The sequence below is a fragment of the Suricata suricatta genome, chromosome 12 (assembly GCF_006229205.1).
Source record: "Suricata suricatta isolate VVHF042 chromosome 12, meerkat_22Aug2017_6uvM2_HiC, whole genome shotgun sequence".
NCBI lineage: Eukaryota > Metazoa > Chordata > Mammalia > Carnivora > Herpestidae > Suricata > Suricata suricatta.
In genome coordinates, this window is record NC_043711.1 from 102,580,045 (window position 1) to 102,604,549 (window position 24,505).

Sequence of the window (24,505 nt, forward strand, 5' to 3'; positions counted from 1 at the left end):
GGGTGCCCGTCTCTCCACACCCTCCCCAGCATCTGTGGTCTCTAGATTTGTTCATTTTAGCCACTCTGACCAGCATAAGGTGGTGTCTCAGTGTGGTTTTGATTTGTGTTTCCCTGATGATGAGTGATGTTGAGCATCGTTTCATGTGCCTGTAGGCCATCTGGATGTCCTCTTTAGAGAAGTGTCTGTTTATGTCTTCTGCCCATTTCTTCCCTGGGTTATTTTTTTTTTTGGGGGTGTGGAGTTTGGTGAGTTCCTTGTAGATTTTGGATACTAGCCCTTTATCTGATATGTCATTTGCCACTATTTTTTCTCATTCTGTCGGTTGCCTATTAGTTTTCTTGATTGTTTCCTTTGCAGTGTAGAAGCTTTTTATCTTGATGAGGCCCCAAGAGTTCAGTTTTGCTTTCGCTTCCCTTGCCTTTGGGGATGAGGACACAACATTTAAATGCCCAGATCCATCCTGCCTGCCCAGGGAGGGGGAGGGTGCACCCAGAGCTGGGCTTCCCCAAGGATGCACCTCTGCGCATCCACACACGCACGTAAATCCACCGAAGGCGTGTACGGCCTGTTTAAAATGGGCCCCTGTGGGCTCTCGTACCCCAGCGGCTTGACAAGCACCAGATTCAGGGCAGAAGCCAGTGGGTGATTTGCTAGGATTTTCATTGTGGCCCTTGTGAGCTCGAGGCACGGGCCACAGCAGCACTTGTAAAATTCCGTCTTCCTTCTTCCATTCACTGTCTCTCACATGATGTTTCCCTTCTTCAGACCCTGTGGAAAGTTCCTTCCCCTGTCCTGACCCTGCTCTTCTCTCACTGGCTCTCTCCACCCCACACCTTGGCTGATGCTTCTCAGAACACAATTTCTCCTGTGGCCTACAAGCTCTACATCGTCTGTGTTCTGCACATCTGCTGGCCTGTCACCTGGCTCGCTCCTCTTTGCTGTCACTCTGTGTGCCCTTAGCCTTCTGCCTGCCTTAAGCTGCCTTTGGAGTGCCTGCCCCAGGGCCTTTGTGCGTAACGCTCCCTCTGTCTGCAAGCCGTCACCCTCATGTTTCCTCGTAGCTGGATCTTCCTTTTATTTCAGGTCTCTCCCCGAGGATGCTCCTCCTCCGATTTCCCTCACCCCTCATTGAACCATTCCGTGTTTCTGTCTTCATCACACTTACTTTTCTCTGAAATTACCTCGCTCGTTTATGTGTTTTCTTAGTTATAATTATCTCTCATTAGAATGTCAGCCTCACGAGAGCAAGGACCTTGTCTGTCATCTTCTCCTTTGCTCCTGTGACCTAGAACAGACTTTAGAACCTGGCCGATACTCGAGACATCTTTGGTGAACATGCACCTGTTGAATACAAATCCCCAGACTCCTGGGAGGGGCAGGACCTTCTTTTTTCACTGCCTTTTCTGGGCTACCATCTGCCTGCTTGGAATTTATCCTTGTTTTATTCCCAGTTGTCTTGGTTACACGTCACAGGGAAGACTAAGGAGCCATTTAGTGAGGCCCAGACCCTCCTGGGGCAGCAGGAAGTGAAGGGACTGTACAAAGCCAGAACACCTTTCAGGGGTCGGGAGAACCAGCAAGACCGGGCACACGCGGGCGTCACTTTACCTGCGTGTGTCTGTGCCCACACATAGTGCTGGTTACACCAGGACAGAAGTCATGGCAGCAGGAGTGGCATTGCGGGCAGTGGCGTGGGCTCTGGTGACAGGTGGGTTCTGCTCTCCCTTCCGTGATCTTTAAAACAAGGGGGTGGTGGGTCGGTTTTAGCTCAAGCACAGAATCTGGCTGGAGGTCCGGGTAGAGGGGCTTCTGACGTCCAGCTCTGTGGGGAGGAGCGCCGTGATGGAGTAGCCGTGGGGGCCGGGGAGGGGACATGTGCCTGTGCCTGCCATTGCGGGGTTAGGTGATCCACGAAGCAGCTTTAACTCTAAGTTCCAGGAGCCTCGTCCTTTGGGGCTGGGGACCCTGAGGGAAGGGGTGAGCAGAGTCTCCCACTTCGGGAGGCTGAGGGGTGTGCTGCACAAGCTCTCCTGGAGGGTGGGAGGCGGTCGGCGGCCCCGGGGAGGCCTGGGTGAGCGTGTGTGTCTCCTGGTGCTCGACCAAGGCCCCGACGTTCCCAGCACGTGGAGACAGGCCCTGCTGGGACCCGGAGGTGGACATCCCTGGGCCGCCGGGAGTGTGGCCTTGAGGTCCTGCCCGCTCTTCCCCCCAGATGTGGACGGCACTCTCACCTCTGGCCGCGGAGGGAGCTTGGGTGGCTCACCGCTGGAGCTCTGCTTCCTTCCAGAACGGCTTTGGGGGAACTTAGAGTAAGAGCACAGCCAGGGCTGGAACAGTGGGAAGTGAAGCCAGAGCGTGAGATCAGCGGCCACCAAGAGGAAGAGAAAACGGACTCTGCAGGAAGGTCCAGGGCCCCCCGGGGCCAGGGCTTGGACTCGAGGAATGATGGTCGTGTAGCTTCGTGAGGACAGAAGAGTTCCCGGCGTGGAAAAGGAGCTGGCAGAGGCCAGCACTCACATCTGTGTTTTCCTCTGTTTAGTGAAATGTTTAAATATACTGTTTTTGTAAATACATCCAAGAGACCCCGATTAGCCAGTGTCCCCAGTGGTGGGTGGGGAGTGGTGGGGTCTTAACCCTGCCATTTTGTTCCCGGTCTGGACCCGTGAACGCTTCTCCATAAAGGAAGAAAAAGAACAGCCAGGCTCCTTACATAAGAAACTTTTGGGCGGGGGGAAGAAACCAGTTTTTCTTGTTATCGTTGAAATGTAAGGCTTTTTTTTTCTGCTCTAAACACTTAATCTACCAAAACAGTGGGTGACGCCAACGAAATCACTTCAGGTGCTGGAAATGATTTCATTTTTACCCTGTGATTACAAGTCTGATAGCCAGGTGCTCAGGAGCCGCATCGCGCCTTCCTAAATAGGGATACAATTTGTAGGGGGACAAAATGCCCTGCTTTCCCCTCACTCTTCGTCTGTCACTCAGGCAGCCGGGGTGGCGGTTTGGGGAAATGGGCTGCGCAGGCAATTACCGCCGGGAACAGCGGGTGTAATGGGCCCTGGGAGGCTCTGTACCTTTCCCCGGACGCGGTAATCACCGGGGGCGAGGCGGCAGCCACCTCCATCAGCGCCAGGGGAGCTGTTCCGGGAAGGGTCAGGGGAGGGAGGCCATGTTCCCAGATAGCCTTTGTGGAGCAGGGAGCGGGGAGCGGACGGTTTGGGCGAAAGCATCTCATGACTCAGAAGGACGTCATCTCGGCGAAGTGTTGCCTGGTCCCTTTGGATGGAGCCTTTCAGAAACGTGTCATACCTAGCGAGTTGTCTTAACGGACATCACTGCAGCGTCTGATGACCCCATCAGTGATTATTACTGTAATGGCCAGAACGCTGTCGGGGCCCCGTTACGTGGCCAAAGCAAGTGCATCTGGAGAAACGCGTTATGACTATGAGTAAGGAGGCCACTCGGCTCGGGGATGAGGGGCGCTGCGGGCCAGCCCCTTCCCGTCACCAGGGCCCTGAAGGGAAGGGCGTTGGCCCCCGTCCCCCAGAAAGGCAGACACGAGGCCGGGGCCTTCCCGCCCAGCGCCCCTTCCACGATCCCACTGCGCCTCTCTCCTGAGCGGAAGGAAGGAAGGAGGCGGGGGAGGGGGAGACTCTCGGTGGGAATAAAGTTTCCATTTCAATTATCCCGCTGATCCTTGACCCCCATTACCATGGATAATCAGAAGCTGGCTGAATGCATCATGTTTTAAATAAAAACATTATTCAAGTGGCCCTGAGGACGTGCAGACAGATAATTGCATGGGGCACTCGTGCAGTTACCCGTCGGGGGGGCACTCTTCTGTCTGCACAGAAAGGGGAGTGGCGGCCCTCGGCTCCGGGTCATACATCTGTGGAGTGCCCTTCTCCGAAGGGGCTCGGCGGGCGCACCTCGCTTCCCATCACACGGGCTGTGATTACCAACCTCTTCTGACAGTTAGGAGAGCGTGCGGGGGACACCAAGGGGGCCGGAACCGGTGAGGAACGGGCTTTAATGCCCACCCGAGTGTGCGTGTCCCCAAGGCACCGCGCTTCAGAGTCCCCAAGAGCTGCCTCTGCTTAGAGGGCGGGGCTGCCCCCCGCCCCCACCCCAGGCTTTCTGTGTCAGGCAGGACCTGCCTGGTTTGTGAGTTTGTAAGCCTCTTTGCGCATCGTCTGGGTTTGGCCCTGGGACCCCGGGATTTGATAGGGACTCTTGCTCCATGGACCTGGGCAGAGGGCTGGCCGTGTGCCCACAGTGCGCAGAGAAGAGGTGCTGGCGAGGGGGACGGCTGGCGGAGGAGGGGTGCCTGCGCAGAACAGGATGTGCGCTCGGAGTGCTCTCCTCGGGAGGGTCTGCAGAGAGGAGGAGACGGCGCCGTCTGCTCGGCCTGGGCTCTTCACACCTTGTGTTGAAATGAACATATCAACCTGTTCTCATTCCTTTGTTTAACGCAGACTTTGGGGACCATGACACGGTGCTACAGACGCTGTTCTGGGTCCACTCAGTGCTTTGAGGAGGAAGGTGGCAGGATGTGGGGACAGGGACAGCCCCTGGGTACCAGCCTGGAGAGACAGTCTGGCAGCCACCGTGGACTCACGAGGCAGCGAGAATAGCTTCTTTGCAAGAGGCTGGGCCAGTCCCTGGGCAGTCTGGGGTGACAGGTGGTTGTGCGCAGAGTTGTGAGAAGGGGACCGGCCGCAGCCTGTGCCTCTCCCCTCTTCTTTCTGCCACGGGACTGCACAGCAGGGGGGCGGCTGGGGAAGGTCCCGAGACCGAACCCCAGAGGCAGGGGACCATTCTGTCCTTCCTGGCCGCGGCTATGTGTGTGACTTGCCGCCTGGTGGCACCGCGATCCCCGGGATGTCTGAGGTCGTTTGGTTTGCTGCCGCCGCCGCTCCCAGCTGCACAAGTAGCTTGTTTTAGAGATCAGGCATCGGGGACCGCGGTGTTGCCACGAGAAACTTCCCCCTGGCCAGGGAACTATAGATCTTTTCTTGTTTCCCAGGGAAAAAAGAGGCTGGAGAAAGCAAGGTCACCATTCTTTGGCAATTATGTTTCTCTGTTTTGGGTGACTGTTGCCGGTGCTGAGCTCAGTGGTTACCTGGTGCACCCGCTCTGAAAGGTTGAGCTATGTCATGGTGCTCCGTGGGGGTGCAGGTCGCCTTCCGCGAGATCATATATGCAGAGTTGTGCAGTGACAGCTATGATCTAGTTCCAGAACATTCTTAGAGCTGCCCAGAATAAACTCTGTCCCCGTCAGCAGCCGCGCCCCCCCTCGCCCAGCCCCTGGGATCCACAGATCCACTCCCTGTCTCCACGAGGTTGCCTCTTCTGGACGTTTCCTACAGCACGTGGCCTTCTGTGTCTGGCTTCTGTCCCTTGGCATCACGTTTCCCAGGGTCGCCCGCACGCTGGCAGGCCTCAGGGCTCTAGTTCCTATGGTGCCCGACGTTCCGTCGGATGCATGCGCCATGTTCTGTTTACCTCTTCCTCCTTGACGTGTTTGCCGTCCGTCAGTGCCAGAGGTTTCTGTTGTTGTTGCTCTTGTGTTTAAACAATGCTGAAGTCCTTGTGTAGAAACTTCTTCATCCATTTGTCTTCATGAAGTGTGTTCAGACTGTAACGTTGAAGGAACAAGGCTCGCCATCCGTTTGGAGGAGATAGAGACGGATTTGTTCTTGAGGGCCTCCTCAGCTACACCTGGGGCCACACCTGGCCTCGGCCCCTCGGGGAGTGGGGGTGGCGGTGGCCCGCGGCACCACCTCAGCCTTTTCCGTGTCTGTGCCTCCTTTCCCACAGCACCCCGCTGCCGGGGCCCTCCCCACCTGCAGGCGAGGCCCATGTCTGCGGCGTGAGAGCCGGGGCGGCATTGGCTCCGGCCAGCTTGCTTTCCCAGGGCCGCCCGCTCCCCGCTCGCCCGCGGCGGCCTGGGGCCCTCTCCCTGTGGGGGCAGAGGAGCCCTCCCAGCGCTCCCCCTCCCAGCTCGCCTCCTGGGGCTGACCCATCAAACACTTACACGTCCTGCAGTGCCCAGCAGGTGCCCATCACCTCCTCCAGGAAGCCTCCTGAAACCCTCTCCCTCTGGACTCCAGCAAGGCTCTGTTTATGTATCTGCTGCGGCGGAGGGGGGGGGGCGTTGCTTACAATGTTTGGCGACAGAAGAGGTGCAGAACGGTTGGCATCAGTGCTAGGCAGTCGTTTGCTCCTTGTTTGCTGGGTTCTGGAGATTTCCTGGGGTCCTGGGGGAGGGTCTCGGACACTGAGGTGTGGCCTCAGGCTGACTTCCATCACGCATGCAGGGACCAGTTGCAGCAGAGCCGGTTCCACGTCCGTCACTTTCCCTTTTTCACCTGCGTGTCTCCTGTAGCCTCTGGCACAGCCAGTGAGGTGCCTGCCCCTTGGTGCTGGGGGAGCGAAGGGTCATCATCCCCTTGGTACTGGGGGGTGGGTGGGGGGTCATCGCCCCCTTGGTGCTGGGGGGCAGGGGGGACGTTGCCGTGTGAATCTGGGTAATTTGGGTCTTGCAAAGCCTAGCTCACTCAGCCAGATGAAAGTCCTCCCCAAACCGAACCCAGCTGGACACGAGGCTTAGGTACGTGGCCAGCTGGGCATTACTGATGGCAAAGTGGGCAAAGAAGCATCCTCTCCCCAGTTAGAAAACGGCACATTCACAGCAGCAGGAACCCGCCGTATGGCCGGTGTTGCATCCGGCTGCCCCGTCTCCCCCTCAGTGCACTGCTTTCCGGTAGCACACCCCGTTTTGCCTCTCAGCCTCCCCTACTTGGAGCAACTGTATTTTTCACTCTCCGTCACTCTCACACTTGCACCTTCCAGAGTTGTGGGGAGAGAGGGGGGCTCACCGTGGGTGCACAACTTCAGGGGACCCCACAGTTACTGCAATACATTAAAAATAGAAAGGAATGCAGTTCCCCCTTAAGCGGAATATCCGAGCTGTGAATAGAGACCGCAGCACAGAGATCCTTGTGAGGTCTGCTGCCATCACCAGCGGCGGGAGAGCTCGTCCTGGGCCCCCGGGGACCCCCAGGGGCGCACGGAGAGGCCTGGCAGATGCTCCCCACATCCGCGCACCCAGGAAAAGGGCCACACCAGCTCTGATTCTCCCCAGCCTGCTCAGACAGCCTCACCTGGGAGGCGGTGGGCTGTGTGCCTCCATTTCTGGCATTAGCCTCCGTTTATGGTTGTTAGATCAATAGTCACGATTACTAGACGTGAGGTGTGGCTGTGTTTTCCCCCGTCTGTGTCTGTCTCTTCCTGTTTTCTAAAGGCTGCTGCTGTGACATTAAGTAACGTATAGAAAATAAAGCACTTCCTATTTCGGAGCCAGCCCGGGCTTCATCTCTGCTGGAGTCTCCTCCGTGCTGCTCAAAATGGTGCTTTTTCTCAGTTCAACACAGAGTTGACTCAAAGGCCAAGCAATGGGGGAGCCATCCTCTCTTGCTTTGTTTTCTAAGACGCAGGGAGCGTCTCTCTGTCCTTGGAGATGCTGCCCGCGGAGTGGGGGCCGGTGGGGGATTTCTCAGACACCTCCTCAGCCAAGAGGCGCAGGCTCCCTACACGCAGCGAGAGGAGGGTGCGAGAGCCCCTCTCTCCTCGGGTTGGCCAGCCCACGGGTTGTTTCTGGAACCACGGGCGTCTTCTCAGTTTCTGGCCAGGTCGCTGGTGTTTGAGTCAGAGCATCACTGACCGAAGATCATCGCTCTTCGTAAAGGTATGTGACACGCCCCACGGGATGAGCAGAGAGAAGGTGGCAGCTCAAAAGAAAAAACAAAAACCCCAAACTTTGTTTTTACCCTTTGTTCTTCATGATGTATTTATCTCCAAGCATGCGGTTAAGAAGAAATACTGCATAAAACTGGGTCTGACCCGGTTCAGTAATTCTCTTGTGGGCCTTAGAGCACTGTTGCCATTTGTCAAAATATTTACTGCAGTTCATAGTGGCTGTCAGAAAGCAGGTCCACGGTCCATGTTCGACTAAACAAACAAACAAACAAAAACCCAGACTAAATCTATAGGGAAATCTGTGGCTTTGTAAGCGAGTTTTTTCCCATCGCTAGACCTAATTAAAATGAAGGTATGAATGGTTTAGAAATATTAGTTATTTGAGCCCAACAGTTTAAAGACTGAGCGTACAGGAGACTATAAATATTAAAGTATTTATTTGATACAGGTCCTATTTATAACAAGTCTACCGATCACCCAAGGGTAGCATTTTTCAATGAGATTTACAAGAGCCCATGGACCTCAGACCACGTATTTGGACACATACTTGGCTTCCCAGTGTCCAAAATAGCCGAGACCAGGAGGGTCTGTCAGATAAGGCCGGGAGCCATGCTCTGAGAGGCAGAGTGCCCCTCTGTTCCCGTAGCAAATCTTTCTGTAAGAATGAAACCAGAGATGTTATCGGCCAAAATGCAGCAAGGGACAGGATGCAAGCTAGAAAAATGATAGCGTGGGCTGGCTGGGAAAAGCAGAATAAACGTCAGGGCCGGTTTAAAATAAAGTGCGTAATTCTCCTGCCCCAGAGATGTGCGCAGGCAGTTAGCGTTCCCAGGCTGGTGTTAATTAGAGCGAGTGTTGGGTTCCACAGCGACCTTGGGGGCGGGGGAGATTCTGAGAAGCTGGGGGGCGAAGATGTGCCTCCTCCGTTGTACTCTGCCAGGAGGCCAGGGAGGGGTGTGGTCCTGGGCGGGGAGGTCCATGTGAACAGGGTCTAAATGGTCACTGCCTGGTGGCCACCCTAGGACCCGAACAGGGTTCGGGCAGGGACCCTCCTCCTGGTAGAGGTCATACCCGTGGACGCAGGGAACCAAGCTTGCAGAAGGGGGACGGGGGGTCTGTTTGATTCAGGGGGGAAGCCTAACATGTAGAGTGCCTGCCGCGCATGCACAGATCACATCTACTGCGTTGTCCGATCCCCTGAGAACTCGGACCCGAGTACTCGGCTTGGAGAGGTTGGGGGGCTTGTGCAAAGTCACGGGGCCAGTCGGTAGTGGCCGCTTTGGAGACACACGCTGCGTCTGGACTCTGGGCATCCTGGAGTCCACACCGCCCCCGGGTGTGGCGCGGTAGCCACGTGAGCCGCCCTGGCACGCCCGCAGTCGGGCATTTCCGCAGAGCCCGTTTGGGGGGCCCGGGGGAACCTCTCCTCCGCTTCGGCTTGCAACCATGTGGGGGGCCGTGCAGACCGTCGCTGCTTTAGCTGCAGCCTCAGGAGGACCAGCTCAAGTTCACAGGCATGGCGGGGCTCCTCCGTCTCCGGTAGCAGCGTCCCGTGTCCTCTGGGTGGAAGGGCACGCAAGGAAAAGAGGCTGGTATGGAGAAGGCCACGTCAAGGACAGTGATGTGCGTTCAGTCCATTTCTCCCAGGGGCGCCCTGTGACGCTCCAAGCTGGGGCACGGTTTCGGGGAAACTACAGGCGCTGCATTAAATACATCTACTCACGCCGGAAAGGTGGCCCCTGTTTCAGTTCTCTTTTTCTCAATGTACCCACTGTTTACTATTTTAATAAATTAGTCTTTTGTTTTGAGATCATTGTAGATTCGCATGTGGCTGTAAGAAATGACCCCACAAACCTTCTATCCCTTTCTCCGGCGGCGACGCCTTGTAAATGCCAGGTCCCCCTCGTGGGCATGCTCCCTTCCTCCTGTGCTCCTCCTCTTCACTCCCAGGAACTTGTCTGTGGTTGGGAGTTACGTGAGGGCGTTGTACATAAGCCAATTTGACAATAAATTTTTATGAAAAGAAAAAAGAGGGTCGCGTGAATACAGTCGCGCTGTGTGTCACCCGTAGGGATTGACTTCTTCCGCTCAGCATGATGCTTTGGAGGGTCCTTCCAGCCCTTCTTCCTGTGGGTCCAGAGTTCGCCCCTCTTATGCTGGCAGCAGTCTGTGGTACGGATGCCCCGCGACCGGCCTGGGCAGCCATCAGTTGAAGGATTCCAGTTGCTTGCTCTTACAAGGAAGCCGCTATGAAGACTCATGTACAGGCTTCTGTGTGGACATAACTTTTCCTCTCTCTGGGATAAACGCCCAGGAGTGCAGATCGAATGGTAGTTGCAGGTTTAAATTTTTTATCTCTTTTTGAAACTCCCAAACTCTTTTCCAGAATGGCTGTGCTGTCCTTGTTTACACGGCCAGTGTGTCCAATAATTTCCACCTCTTCCCCAGCACTGGAGGTTGTCACTGCTTTTGGCCATTCCGATAGGCGCGCACTGATCCCTCACTGTGGTTTTAATTTGCATTTCTCTGATGGCTAAGGCTAATAATGTTGAATTTTTTTCATGAGCTTGTGGGTCTGTAGGTACTGTTTTTGGTGTCTTATAAAGAGAGACTTCCACAGAGCAAATAGTTTTCGTTTCGATGAGCCCCGTTGATCAGCTTCCCTTCTATGGCCCGCGCCCTTGGTGCCGGGTCTGGAAACTCTTTCCTGTGTCCTCTATCCCGAAGATTTTCTCCCGTGTTTTTTTCCTAGAGCTTTATGGTTTTACATTTTACATGCAGGTCTGTTTCCCACTTTGAGTTAATATTTGTCAGAGTAAGGTATGAGGTTTAGGTTGACCTTTATTTTTCTGTACCCTGTGCATGTCAGTTCCTCTAGTATCATTTGTTGAAAAGGTTACATACTCCTCACTAAATTGCCTTTGAGCCTTTGTTCAGTATCAGTTGGGCATATTTGTGCAGGTCTATTTCTGTTTTCTTTTTTAAAGAAAATTCTTCTCTGTTGATCTGTGTGTCTGCTCTTCTGCTCATACGATCCAGTCTTGATTGCTGTGCTATGTAGTAGGGTTTCCAGTCAGGTAGACTGATTGGATTCCTTCCATCTTATTATCCTTTCCCCAAACTGAGTTATTCCAGTTCCTTTACTTTTTGTTGTAAATTTTAGAATAAGCTTGTGTATGCCCACAAGAAATCTTACTGGGATATTGGTAGGAACTGAGTTGAGCCTGCGTGGTAGTCTGGAGAGAAGGGACATCTTTACTAAGGTCAGCTTTCCAGTCCAGGGACGCCGTGTCACTTTACATTTACACTTTCTTTGAGTCCTCTCGTCAGTGTTTTGTACATTTCAGCATATAGGGCCTGTATAAGCTTCATTAGATTAATATTAAGTATTTCATTTTTCTTTGAGTGTTTACAAAAGGCACTGTAAGATTTTCACTCTTACCTATTAGTTCTAGGAACTGTCTTTATAGATTTCTTGGGGCGCTCTACATGGACAGTGATACCGTCTGCAGAGAGGACAGTTCTATTCTTCTTTTCCTGCCCCTGTGTCTTTCATTTCCTCTCTTGCTTTATTGCACTGTCTGGAACTCCCAGTCCTGCACTGAAAAAGAGTGATAAGGGAGACATCTTTCTCTTGTTCCAGATCTTACAGAGGAAGTGTTTCATTTTTTTACCATTAAGTGTACTATCAGCTGTAGGTTTTTGTAGATGCTCTTCATCAAGTTGAGAAACCTTCTCTCTCTTTCTGTTTTCTGAGAGATTTGATCACAAGTAGGTTTTGACTTTTGTCGAAAGCTTTTTCTGCAGCTGTTGATATAATCGTGTGATTTTTCTCTTTTATCCTGTTAATGTGGTAGATGACATTGATCCATCCTGGAGGACCCTTGCCCATGGTATGTGATTTCTTTTCATGTCGTAAATCTGTTTTCTAGTATTTTTGCAAAGGGTTCTGCATCGGCATTCATGAGGGATCTCGCTCCACAGTTTTCTTTTTTGTACCGTCTTTGGTTTTGATCAGGATAATGCCTAGATTTCATGAAATTAGTTAGGAGGTGTTCTCCCCTTTTCTCTTTTCTAGAAGAGGTGGCATAGAATTGGTGTTAATTCTTTTTTAAACATTATGTAGAATTCTTCAGTGAAACCATCAGGGCCTGGAGACTTCTTTTTTTGGAGTTTGAAAGTTAAAGTTATAAATTCAGTCTGTTTAATAGTCAGAGGGTTATACAAATGATCTATTGTGAATAGTGGGTGAATTGTGATAGTTTGGTGCTTTTTGAGGAATTCGTCCATCTTGTCTAGGTCATCACATTCGTATGAGCATCACGTGTATTCACAGAACTCCCCTTGTAACCATCTGCTGCCCACGGGCCTGCAGTAACAGCCCTGCCCTCCCCTGATCCTGGTGACCCGTGTCTTCTCTGACTTCTCCTTTTTCAGTCTCGGTAGAGATTCTGAGATCAGTTTTATTGATCTTCTGAAGGAACAAGCTTTCCATTGGTTCCCTTTATTATTTTTCTGTTCCAACTTTATTGATTTCTTCAGTTTTCCTTATTATTTCCTTCTTCTGCCTTCTTTGGGTTTATTATGCTTTTCTTTCGCTGGCCTTTTGAAGTAGGAGTTGAGGTGATGCTTTGTGGCTCGCTCTCTCTAATGTGTGCCTTTAGCGCTCTGCGTGTCCCTCTCAGCCCTGCGCTAGCTGCGTCCCGCGCAGCCCGAGGTGGGGTATTTTCATGGCCATTCATTCGGTGTTTGTGGTTGTCGATGTTAGCCTTGACACTTCCTCTTTGAACACACGAGTTATTTCGTGGTTTGCTGAGTCGTTCCAAGCCTTTGGAGATTTTTCTGTTGTCTTTCTGTTACTGACTTCCAGGATGATTTTATTCTGGGCCGAGGGCACACTCCATCTGATTTCAGTTCTTTACATTTGCTAAGGTCTGTGTGATGGCCTGGGAGATGGCCTCTCCCGGAGGAGCGCTCTGGGTCCCATCAGGAAGGTGGAAATTCCACTGCCGGTCAAACAAGAGCAGGTTAAGACGAGTACTACTAACCGCAGAGAGCGGCCGTGAGCCGTAAGGACACTTGATGGGGGGCTTTAGGATTGAGAGGGAGGACGAACTTGGAAGAGGCTCCTGCCCCCCTGGAGAAGCTAGAGCCTGGCTCTCACACGACGGCAGGGCTGGCTGGCTTAGCCGGGCTGGGGCTCGCCCGGAGCTGCTGGCTGCACGACGGACCACATTCTGAAGTGTAGGCGGCAGGAGGCGGGTGGGAGACAGCAGGAGACACAGGCGTACATTGGGAATCTGGGCACCAGTGGGAACAGAGGTCTTTGGAGCTAAGGGTGCTCATGGGTAGGAGGTGGCGTGGTTCTCTGTGGACACCCCAGCTGCGGGTGGGCTGTGCACAGGACACGGCAGGGACTCTCCGGCCGTGTGACCCTCTGGCCATCGGCAGGCTGCAGGCAGGCTGAGAAGGACCGTGGTTCCTGTGTGGGGCTGCACACAGCCTGGCGCCAGGCCGAGCCTGCAGGGCTGTGGAGGGAGCAGCGTCTGGGGACTTTGGCAGGGGGTAGGCTCCAGCCATGTCCTCACGCCCACACCACTGACCTTCTCCGTGGCCCTCACTGAAACCTGCCGGGAGCCTCTCCTTCCTGGGGTCCCCCTTAATGTTGTGCCCACTTTATTTTATTTTATTAAAAAAATTTTTTTAATGTTTTATTTATTTTTGAGAGAGAGAGAGAGAAAACGTGAGCAGGGGAGGGTCAGAGAGAGAGGGAGACACAGAATCCGAAGCAGGCTCCAGGCTCTGAGCTGTCAGCACAGAGCCCGATGCGGGCCTCGAACCCACAAACCGCGAGATCATGACCTGAGCTGAAACCAGATGCTCAACCGACTGAGCCCCCCAGGTGCCCCAGTCGTGCCCACTTTAAACACTTGAAGGAATCGCATTGTTTGCCCCACAGCATACGTTGAAGGTGCATTGAAAGCTGAGAGGCAGTCACTTAATAAGTGGCATGGTCTGTCCCCGTGGCCACTCAGCTTCCAGATGCATGTTGGGACTTCTTTGAAAACAATGAGACGACACTATGTTTCTGCTTCACAGGACACATCTCTCCTTCTTACAAGTGAAGACGTTTTAACTCTTTTCCCAAATGAGAACATCCAGTCATTGAATCCATCATGGGCTCCAGTAATTACTCCTCAAATTCAGTCAAGGGTTTCCTGAATATTCTCTAAGACTGAGTTGTAAAGTTAACCTTTAATAACTCATGTGTAAGATCTAAAAACATGAGGAGGGAAAAAGAAGCAGAGAGGGGGTTGTATATGTAGACACACTCACCCGCCTAGCACGCAGAGAGATCACACGCAAAGCTACCCCAGTCCCATTTCTGCTTTTGGCCATGACATTGTGGTGTCTGGCTGTGGCTTCCTTCAGCTGTCTGGTCCGGGGTTCCCTTGCCCTCTGGGTGGGACCTCAGCCAGCTCTGGGTTCTTTACATTCGGTGGATCTAGTAGTCCCTGAGAAGTTCAAGTGTTTACTTTTCCCTCAAGCTGCAGCCTCTGACCCTCTGGGAAGGTAGGAGGAAGATCGGCAGTGTGCCGGGGCCTCTGGTCTGGGAACTGAATTGGGTCTGCAAACTGGGTGCAGGGCTGTGATTCTGCATTTGGTGACTCGAGTCCGGTTGTTTGCACCACACTGATCGTGTTGCTCGCTGTGTGGGTCAAGCAGTGTCCCAGCAGGCTGACGACCTTTTGCACTCCCTGGGACACCATGGTCAGTCGGCTCCTGCTCGGATCCCTGCGATCCAGGGTATTCTGGTTGCCGGCAGGTCCCTGCCGATGCGTGGCTGACACGCCCACTTTGCCTTTGACAGTTAAGTGCTGCCACTCAGCCTCTACTGTACTGGGATGCAGACATCACAGTGAAATCAGGGAGCCCATCTCAGGGGTGGCATCCCCTCCAGCCATACTTGGCCAGAAAACAGAGCCACCACAGTGTTTTCAGGGATGCAAGTGGCCCCTCACTAATATATTTCTTAATGGCCTTAGAATCCCTTCCCACGTATACCTTCCCCGTGTTTCTGCCAACATGTGTTAGCAAAGACCTCCGGCTCTTGTGGTGGACAAGCTGTTTCTTTCGGGGCCATCGTGGATTCCTGTGGCCCAGGTCATGCTGAGACTTGATTCTAGTTAGGGGTCTCCTGACAGTGGGGTGGTTGGGGTGGATTTGGAGGAGGAGGGACCCCTTTCCAGGTATCTTCTGCGAGCGAGGGCTTCCCGGGGTTTTTAAGCTGATCGAGACGGGCCTCCTTGGGTGCTGGGGGGGAACTGGTGCTGCTGGTAAGAGAGGCTCAGGATGACCCGGGTGTCAGCGCTGTCAGTTTCTCGGTGTCCTTCGTCTGAGTGCCAGGATCTCATTCTTCCCCCACCCTCGATGCCCCCCTGCCCCTGCCATTAATGCCCTAATTTTCACGGAGAAACTTGGCAAGACTGAATTCAGCTGCCATTTTAATTCAGCAACTCATACCATCACGTTTTGTGTTTGATTTTCAGCAATGTCAGCCCCGGGGCCGCAAGAAATAGGAGTTTTTCAGGGCCGTCATGGAAGCCGTCTAGTTCTCAGACCGTGACTCGAGGTGGGAGTTAGCAGACCAGGGTTTGTCATCTCCTCTCTGTAAACACTCAAGGGCATGCAGAAACATCCGTTCCACACCCCGGCCTTTCTAGCCATCATTACTGCCGCGTGGCACGAGCGGAAGCCGCTTGAGCTCCCCAGGCACGTGCTCCGGCGGCACTTGATCACAATCAACCACAGATGATAGCCTGATTAATTGTGATGCTCCTGCGTGTCACGAGCTACAAGCCGCACATCGCTCGTCATCGGCAAGGAGCACAGCCTCATGTTCCAGTCCAGGAGCATGCCCGCATCCATCCCTAGATCCCAGCCTTAGGGATCTCTCCCCGGGCCACTCCTAGACTTCTGTAGTAGTCTGTACCTAACCGGGAGGCAGAAAACCCAGTAGGTTACACTATGGAAGTTTAACGTAAGAATGATTCACTGTAGAAAATAGGCAACTAGGAGATACATTTGTAAGGACGCAGGTCTGAATCAGACTGACTCCACGACAGGCTTCAAGTTTCCCCTCTGACCGTGGAGGCCTAGGTGTTGGTTTCTCAGAATCATTAGACAATAAAGGGCACACACTGCCCAAGGCAGGAGGGACCACCCTTGTAACACCCAATCAGGAAAGGCCAGCTGACACCTTAACATTCCCAAGGGCGGGCCTAGAGATAGAAGCTCTAGATAATCACTTACTGCTTAAGGCTAGTTACACCCTATGTGAGGGTCCTGGGTCCACTCTGTAATTGGTTGATACTCTAAATGTTGTGATTGGGTCCCGCCAAAAGTAACAAACACTCTGGACGAGGTGTATGGTTAAAGTTACTGCCCATGCTGTTATGCGGTAATGATTGGACCCCTGTACCTGTGTCTCAATTTCCTGTAACTCCCCCTTCCCAAAATCCGTGAAAGCCCTACCCCGCCTTTGTTCGGGGCTCTCAGCACGGATCCACTGCGCTGGTGAGGTCTGTGAGCCTGAGTTTAGGTCCGGCGAGCCTAAGCCCGTAATAATAAAGCCCTTTGCTTTTGCATGCATGACTCGGTCTCCCTGGTGGTCTCTGGTTTTGGGGGACGATATTGAAATCTGGGCGTAACATAAGGAAACTGTGTGGCGCCCTACACTTGAGAGAGAGCACCCAAGGGAAGGCGTACTTGCAAGGGCTTCTCATTGGAGAAACTACGGTTTTACCATTGAACACCAGAGAAGGTGGTCGGGTTAGCCAGACTGGAGCTTGTCCAGGGTAGGGAATACCCTGGAGTGCAGGCAGGAAGCAGGCGATGGATGGCAGGAGACGTGCGTGTGCACTGGGAGCTCGGACCCCCGTGGAGACAGAGGTCTTCAGAGTTCATGGGCTGTGTGGAGGGAGGTAGGGTTTTGAAGGAGCAGCCACCTTGACCCGCAGCCTCAGACGGGCTGTGCTCTTACTGCTGGGGCCCTAGTTTCTACCCAGAAGGCTGCAGACACATCGTTTCCAGTCCGAGGCTGTATGGGTTGTAGGGAGTCCCCAAGGGTGGCCGTGGTTCAGGCCCCACCATTGGATATCCCCATCTTGATGATATGCCTGGTCCCTGAATTACAGACTCGACCTGTCATTTGTCACAGTCTGCTGCTGTCACTGCTAGTTAAATAGTGTCACCGTTTAACCATTTGGAGTGAAGTGTAGAAACTTCGCCTCCCCCACCCCCGCCCCCCACGGTTATCATAAAGATTCTCCATACATCTAGAACCGTATCGGACAGTATTATTTTTGTTTCATCCATCAAACATCATTTAAAAGTTCTAAATGAACTACTTTATTTACCTATATTTTTACTCTTTCCATTAATCTTTCCTTCTGGATGCTCCAAGTTTCCTCCTTCGATTCCTTTCTGTTTACTGAACGTCCTTTAGCTCTATTCCTTAGGGTGCACCTGCGGTGACATTATCTTCGTTTTCTTTTACTTGAGGATGTCTTAATTTTCCCTTCATTCAAGTAGGACTTTTTTTTTTTTCCTGGATATAGAATTGGGGTTGACATTCTTTTATTTCGGCCCTTTCAAAATGTGCCATTTCCGGCTGGCTTCCAAGTTTCTGTGAGAAGTTTGCTGTCATTAGAATGATTTTTGCCCCTCAGGTGTCACTTTTTTTCCCATTTCTTTCCAGATCTTTTTCTCTTTTGTCTTTAGAGTTCAGATGTTTGATTCTGATGTATTTTGGTTAGGATTTTTTCGGTTGTGTCCTGTTTGGGATTCACTCGTTTCCCAAATCTGTAGCTTTTTGGGTCTTTTGTCAAATTGAAGTTTTCAGCCATTATTTAAATCCCGTTGGAGCCCATGACTCAGTGACATGGATGTTATATTTTTTGTTAGTCCCACAGAGGCCTGAGGCTCGGTTCATTTTCTCAGCCCGTTTTTTTCCCTCCATAGTAGACTGGGAATTTCTATTATGTTATCTTCAAATTCGCAGATTCTTTTTGTGTCCCTTCCATTCTGCTGTTGAGCCCATCCACAGAGTTTTTAAAAGTTATTTTTATTTTTTTAATGTTAAAAGATGTATACTTTAAGAAGTATATAAACAAATAGGTGAGCCTGTGGAGGAGTTGACCGTATCACATACATGTATTAGGAGATGTAAGTGTCCATCTAAATTTTGTATTTCATTTTTTATTACAGAATATTTATTCAAGTTGTTTAGTGTATAATTTCTCATGTGCCGTTTGAGAAGTCCTGTATTTTAAGGGCTGTCCTTTGTCTGATGCAGACAGCATCCACATTGTCAGTGATTATTCCAGACCTCTGCGTTGGAGAAGTTCGGTTTCTCTCTCTCTCTTTTTTATTTTTTATGTTTTATTTATTTTAGAGAGAGAGAGTGAGCGAGCGTGAGCAGAGGAGGGTCAGAGAGAGGGGGAGACACAGAATCCCAAGACAGGCTCCAGGCTCCGAGTGTCAGCACAGAGCCTGACCCAGGGCTTGAACCCACGAACCATGAGATCATGACCTGAGCCGAAGTCAGATGCTCAACCAACTGAGCCCCTCAGGAGGCGCCCCTATCAGTTTCTTCTTAAGATACAAGTTTCCTTCTGTATTTCTGCGGTAACGTTTTGATTATTTCTGCAGTGTCTGGTGGACCCCGATGCATCAGCAAATCTGGTGATTTACTGCCTTCGAACGCTATGAACTTGAAGAGGAGCGAGACAGTGCTCCTGCTGATGCATGGGGTTTAGGACTGTCCCCTCTGCCAGGGAACCTCAGTGAAGGAATGTGTGACTTGACCGCCTGGGCGACCCTGCCGCCAGATGCCATCTTGCTGCCCATCGTGACCCCGAGATGGGGCTGCTTCTGGGGCGCCCGCCAGCCGCAGAGGTCCTTTATTATTTATTTTAAATTCAAGTTCGTTAACATACAGTGTGGTCTTGGCTTCAGGAGTAGCACCCAGTGATTCGTCGCTTACACGATACCCAGTGCTCATCCCCGAAAGTGCCCTCCTTAATGCCCGTCACCACTTAACCTATCCTCCACCTGCCTTTCCTCCAGCAGCCCTCAGCTTGTTCTGTGTTTAAGAGTCTCTTTTGGTTTGCCGCACTCTCTGTTTTTGTCTTTTTTCCTTCTCTGCTCCTGTGTTCGTCTGTTGTGTTTCACAAATTGCACATCTGAGTGAAATCATATATCTGACTTATTTCGCTTAGCATAATACCCTCTAGTGTCATCCGTGTTGTTGGAAATGGCAAGATTTCTTTCTCTTTCATCTCTGAGCAGTATTCCATTGTGTGTGTGTGTGTGTGTCTGTCACCTCCCCCCCCACGTCATCTTTATTGATTCATTAGTTGATGGACATTTGGGCTCTTTCCATAATTTGGTTATTATTGATAATGCTGCTATAAACATTGGGGTGAATGTGCCCATTTGAATCAGCATTTTTGTATCCTTTGGATAAATATCTAAGTGGTGCCATTGTGGGGTTGTAGGGTAGTTCTACTGACGATGTTTGGAGGAACCTCCACACTGTTTTCCAGAGCGGCCGCACCAGTTTGCATTCTCACCAACAAGGCAGAAGGGTTCCCCTTTCTCTGCATCCTCGCCAACACCTGTTGTTCCTGAGTTGTTAATTTTACCCACTCTGACAGGTGTGAGGTGGTGTCTCATCGTGGTTTTGATTTGTATTTCCCTGATGATGAATGGTATTGAGCCTCTGGTAGCCTTCGGGGTGTCTTCTTTGGAAAAGTATCTATTCATGTCCTCTGCCCATTTCTTAACTGGACTATTTACTTCTGGGTGTTCAGTTTGGTGAGTTCTTTATAAATTTTGGATACGAACCCTTTATCCGACGTATGCCATTATGTGCAGATCTCTTCTCCCATTCTGTTAGTTGCCTTTGGCTTTGTTGATTGTTTCCTTTGCGGTGCAGACGCTTTTTATCTTGATAAGTTCCCAGGAGTTAATTTTCACTTTTATTTCCCTTGCTTCTAGAGAGGTGTCAGGTAAGAAATTGCTGTAGCTGAGGTCAAAGAGCTTGCTGCCTGTGTTCTTCTGTAGGATTTTGATGGCTTCCTGTCTCACATTTAGGTTTCTCATCCATTTTGAGTTTGTTTTTGTGTGTGGTGTAAGAAAGTGGTCCAGGTTCATTCTTCTGCAGGCCACTGTCCAAGCTTTCCCAGCATCATTTGCTGACTAGACTATCTTTCTTCCACTGGATGCTCTTTCCTGCTTGTCGAAGATTAGTTGGCCGTATGTTTATGGGTCCATTTATGGGTTCTCTGTTCTATTGATCTGTGTGTCTGTTTTTGCGCCAACTCCATATTGTCTTGATGACTGCAGCTTTGGAATACTGCTTGAAATCTGGGATTGTGATGTCTCCAGCTTTGGTTTTCTTTTTCAACATTACTTTGGCTTTTTGGGGTCTTTTCTGGTTCCATACAAATTTTAAGATTGTTTGATCTAGCTCTGTGAAGAATGCTGGTGTTGTTATTATTTTTTTTAAGTTTACTTTTATTTTGAGAAAGAGCACAAGTAGGGGAGGGACAGAGAGAGAGAGAGAGAGAGAGAGAGAGAGAGAGAGGGAATCCCAAGCAAGTTCTGCACTGTCAGTATGGAGTTCGATGTGGGCCTTGAACCCACGAACCATGAGATCATGCCCTGAGCCAAAGTGGGGCATTTAATAGACTGAGCCATCAGGTGCCCCTGGTGTTATTTCGATAGGGATTGCATCGAATGTGTAGGTTGCTTTGAGTCATATTGACATTTTAACACTTCTGTCCACAGCATTTAAAAATTTCTTGTTATAGCATTTTTCAGTTTTAAAATTTCCACTTGTTTTTTTCCTGAAACTTTCTACTTTTTTAAATTTGTTTCAAGCGTATTCATAAGGGTTCATTGAAACGTTTTTATGACGGCTGCTCTACAGTCTTTCTCAGATAATTCCAGCACTTCTTGCATCCTGGTGTTGGTGTCTGTGGATTTTCTGTTTTCCATTGGTTTGAAATCTTTCTATTTCTTGATACGACAAACGAGTTTTGATTGAAACTTGGACGTTTGGGTGCTGTGTTACGAGAGCCTGGATTGGGTGCACCTTCTGTTGTCGCTGGCTCTCTCTGATGCTGCTCAGCAGGGGAGGGGGTGGGCAGAGAGCCTGGATGCTCACGCAGTCCCGACCCCCCAGGGGGGAGCTGCTCATTGCCCCCCTGGCGAGGGGGTAGTTGGGCTCCCCACCGGGCCGTCACTGATAACTCTCGGGAGAAGGGAACGCCTGGGAGAGCCTGGATGCCTGGTCACGGCTCCCCCGTGCCTTCCCCTGCTCCCCGGGGCAGGGGCGGCCTGTTGCTGTCAGGCCGCGGTGCATGTCCTGAGTGTCCCCCCCCCCCCGGACCCCCTCCTCAGGCCTCCTCAGACACCACCTGGCAAGCAGGGGAAGAAACTAAATCATGCCAGGTCCACATACTGGAGTACGTCTCAGCAGTAGCAAGGGTGAGCTAATGCAACACGCAGCAACACGGATGGGCCCGGAGGCATCAGGGAAGATCAGAAAAGTCACATGGTCTGTAGGTCCATTTATGTGATGTCTGGGAAAGGCAGGGCAGTAGGGGCGGGACTAGATCTGTGGTTGCCAGACTGAGGGGGGCAAAGGGGCTGATCAGAAGGGGTGTGGGGCAGCTGGGGGTGTGTGTTCTTTTGTACCCCAGCTTGGTGGGCGTCTACACAGCAGGGTCTGCTTATCCAGATTCACAGAGCCACACGCTAAAAAGGTGAACAGTGCCGTATGTAGATTGTAGCTTAATTAAACATTTTTAAATGTTTATTTTTGAGAGAGAGGGTGAGCAAGCATGAGTGGGAGAGGGGCAGAGAGAGAGGGATATGCAGAATCCGAAGTGGGCTCCAGGCTCTGAGCTGGCAGCACAGAGCCCGACGCGGGGTTTGAACTCACAAGCTGTGAGATCATGGTCTGAGTCGAAGTCAGACACTTGACCAACTGAGCCACCCAAGAGCCCCTAAACTGTTTTTAAAGTTTACTTATTTATTTTGAGAGAGCGGCAGGAGACGGGCTGAGAGAGAGGGAGACAGAGAATCCCAAGCAGGCTCCGTGCTGTCTGAGCAGACAGTCTGATGTGGGGCTCGATCCCATGAACTGTGAGATCATGACCTGAGCCGGGATCAAGAGTAGGATGTGTAACTGACCGAGCCACACAGGCGCCCCTGAATTGTGGCTTAACTAGAAAGTAAAACCCCGTGCAGGCTGGCGCCGTGGAAAGAGGGAGAAGAGGTCTGAGAGCACTGGTGCCTGTCAGCCAGGGGGCCGTCTTTGCAGGTTTGAGTCAATATGCCTCTAACAAGTGGGGCCCGCAGGCCCCTGTGACACAGAGCAGTGCATTGCAGTCAGTGCCCACAGGTGCACCCGTACCAAGAATGCCCAGCTGAGTGCTGCGTTCCCAGAGCGGGCGGTTGAATGGGTAGCAGTTAACCCCTGTGGCCCTCTGAATCCCATCGATAGCTGGGCTTTGAATTCAGCTCCGCATCTGTTTGCTGTTTTCCTGCCTAATTAATATAATTATATAAAACAATAGCCATCGCCGATGCCGTGTTCCGAATTACGCTATTGCCTACCATCAGCACACAAATCTGTTTCTAGCCGGCCTGGCGAGCATGAATCGTGGCCTTCTGAGCTGTGAGGGGTCACCGTCAGCCTCTAGCGCGGCCAGGCCTGCGGGGGGAGAGCTGGCGCTGGGGTGCACGGGAGCAGGCAGAGGTGGCATCTGTGGAAACGGGGAGGTGGTCGGGGGGGCGGTCCCTCCCTTTGGGCGACCCCCTCCTCCCGGCCGCCGGTAGAGCGTCCAGCGGCACCTCCTCCGCCTGCCGGAGAGGAGGGCGGTCGTGCAGCAGGGTTAGGGACAGGCCTCTTGTCGTTGAACTAAAAACGGTGCCTCTGTGGCTATGATTTTGTACCTGGGTGTTTTTCTCCCCCTTTCACAGTTGGGGAAACAAAGGCCCAGGGAAACAGAGTTCCCCCAAAAGAGTCATAAAATAGAGTTGGGCAGGTTGGCGTCTGTGACCGTATTTCCTTTTCATCTAGCGTATCGTGTCTCAAGCATGCCAGACTCGCTCCCATCTCTGGACCTTGGCGCCGGCCTTCCTGGCGCCTGACCCCCCACCCCGCCCAGCGTGGTTCACTCCATCTCTCACTTCCTGGGTGTGTTTCCACATCACCTTCTTCCTAGCTGAGGCTCAGCTGGCTCGTCCCATTTAAGAAGGCAGCCCTCCCCCTCTGCCTGCCCTGCCCACCATGCTGTTTTATTCCTAACACTCATCATTTTCTGATATATTATATAATTTATTTCAAAGAACCCTTTACCTGCCTCTGGTGAGGGAGACCAACACACAGACTCGTGCCTGACACGGAGTAGGCGCTCCGTAAACATGGGAATGGATGAGAAAATGAAATTTCAATGGGTGGACGCTAAACAGGAACACTCTGCTGGGTGTCTCCCCGAACGGTGCCCAGCTTACCGCTTTCTGTTGGAAACATCTCACTAAATAAACCGAGTGCTTTGTTAGTGCGAATGTCCCGATCATTTGGGCACAACGTCCAGCCGACGAGACCAGTGAGGCGGGGGAGGGGGGGGGGTCCACGCTGCCGGCTCTCTTGGCCAGTGAGCCTTCTGTGTGTCCGCCGGCCGCCTCGTTGGCATCCCAACAAACAGTTCTGATCTCAGATGGATATCAAAAAGCACGTGGGTACTCGAGCGGGGTTGCTGTCAGAAGCCGTGGAAGATGATCTCGCTGTGGGTTAAAAGGCTGCGTTATGAGCTTCTGTGCCCTGCAGAGGAATGGGGGAGAAAACAGAGGGCAGAGATCAGACACAGAGGCCATCGTCGATGCTAAGTTAGCCTAGGAGGGTGACCAGAGGTTCACAGAGGGGAAGCTGAAGAAACTGTGTGTCAAGACCTTTGGGTGTTTGGAGAGGACGGAAAGTACAGTGATGTTGCCAGAGGAGCTAATCAGTTACGGCCCCTTTCGATGCTGACGCGGTCATCTCTGTCAGCAGCGTGTCCCCAGAAAAGGGGCTTATCATGGGGTCACAGCCTGTGAGGGACGCGGTGAGGCAAAAATCACCACTGGTCAACGTGATCCTTAAAATTCCTTTAGGCACCATGTTGATATTGTACTATTCAGTTAGCTCTTGCTGTCCAACAGCCCAAAACATAGTGGCTTAAAATGACAGCCATTAATTTAGCTAACGATGTCATGGGTCAGTATTTTAGACTGGGCTCAGCTGAGCGGGGCTTACCCAGGTGCCTGTGGGCAGCGGCCGGCTCTGTTACAGGGGACTGGCCGGACTCAGGTGGCCTCCAGGGATGGCTCGTCTCCGCTCCACGGGGTCTCCGGCCCATTCGGTGGCTAGCGGGGGCTTGTTCCCGTGGCTGAGGCAGAGCTGAAGCGTGAGAGTCCTCGAGTGCTTTGCTCGGACCCAGCTCACTATCGCTCATGCCGCTCTGTCACCCAGGGCCAAGGGCTAGATAACAAGTTTCCAGAAATGGATGGGAAGGGCAGCAAAGCCTCCCTTTCAAAGGCTGTGGACATGGGAGGTGTGAAGGTCGTAGTGTTTGCAGCCCGCTGACTAACGGGCTTTCTCAGTGCCGCAGCCTGGGTCAGGTTT

At 52.0% G+C, this 24,505-nt stretch overlaps 1 protein-coding gene across 9 annotated transcripts in view; it reads left to right on the top strand.

Moving 5' to 3' along the window:
* The window catches only part of ZNF831 (zinc finger protein 831), a 113,301-nt gene that overhangs the window by 7,747 nt on the left and 81,049 nt on the right, over positions 1-24,505 (top strand). For 8 of the 9 annotated variants that reach the window (XR_003900775.1, XR_003900774.1, XM_029916282.1 and 5 more), the window contains exon 1: positions 7,352-7,753. The exons of the other annotated variant lie outside the window; for it this stretch is intronic. The gene's annotated coding sequence lies outside the window, so the exon portion shown is untranslated. Of the gene's footprint in view, positions 1-7,351; positions 7,754-24,505 lie in introns of those variants that run through there. 9 annotated transcript variants of the gene reach the window in all.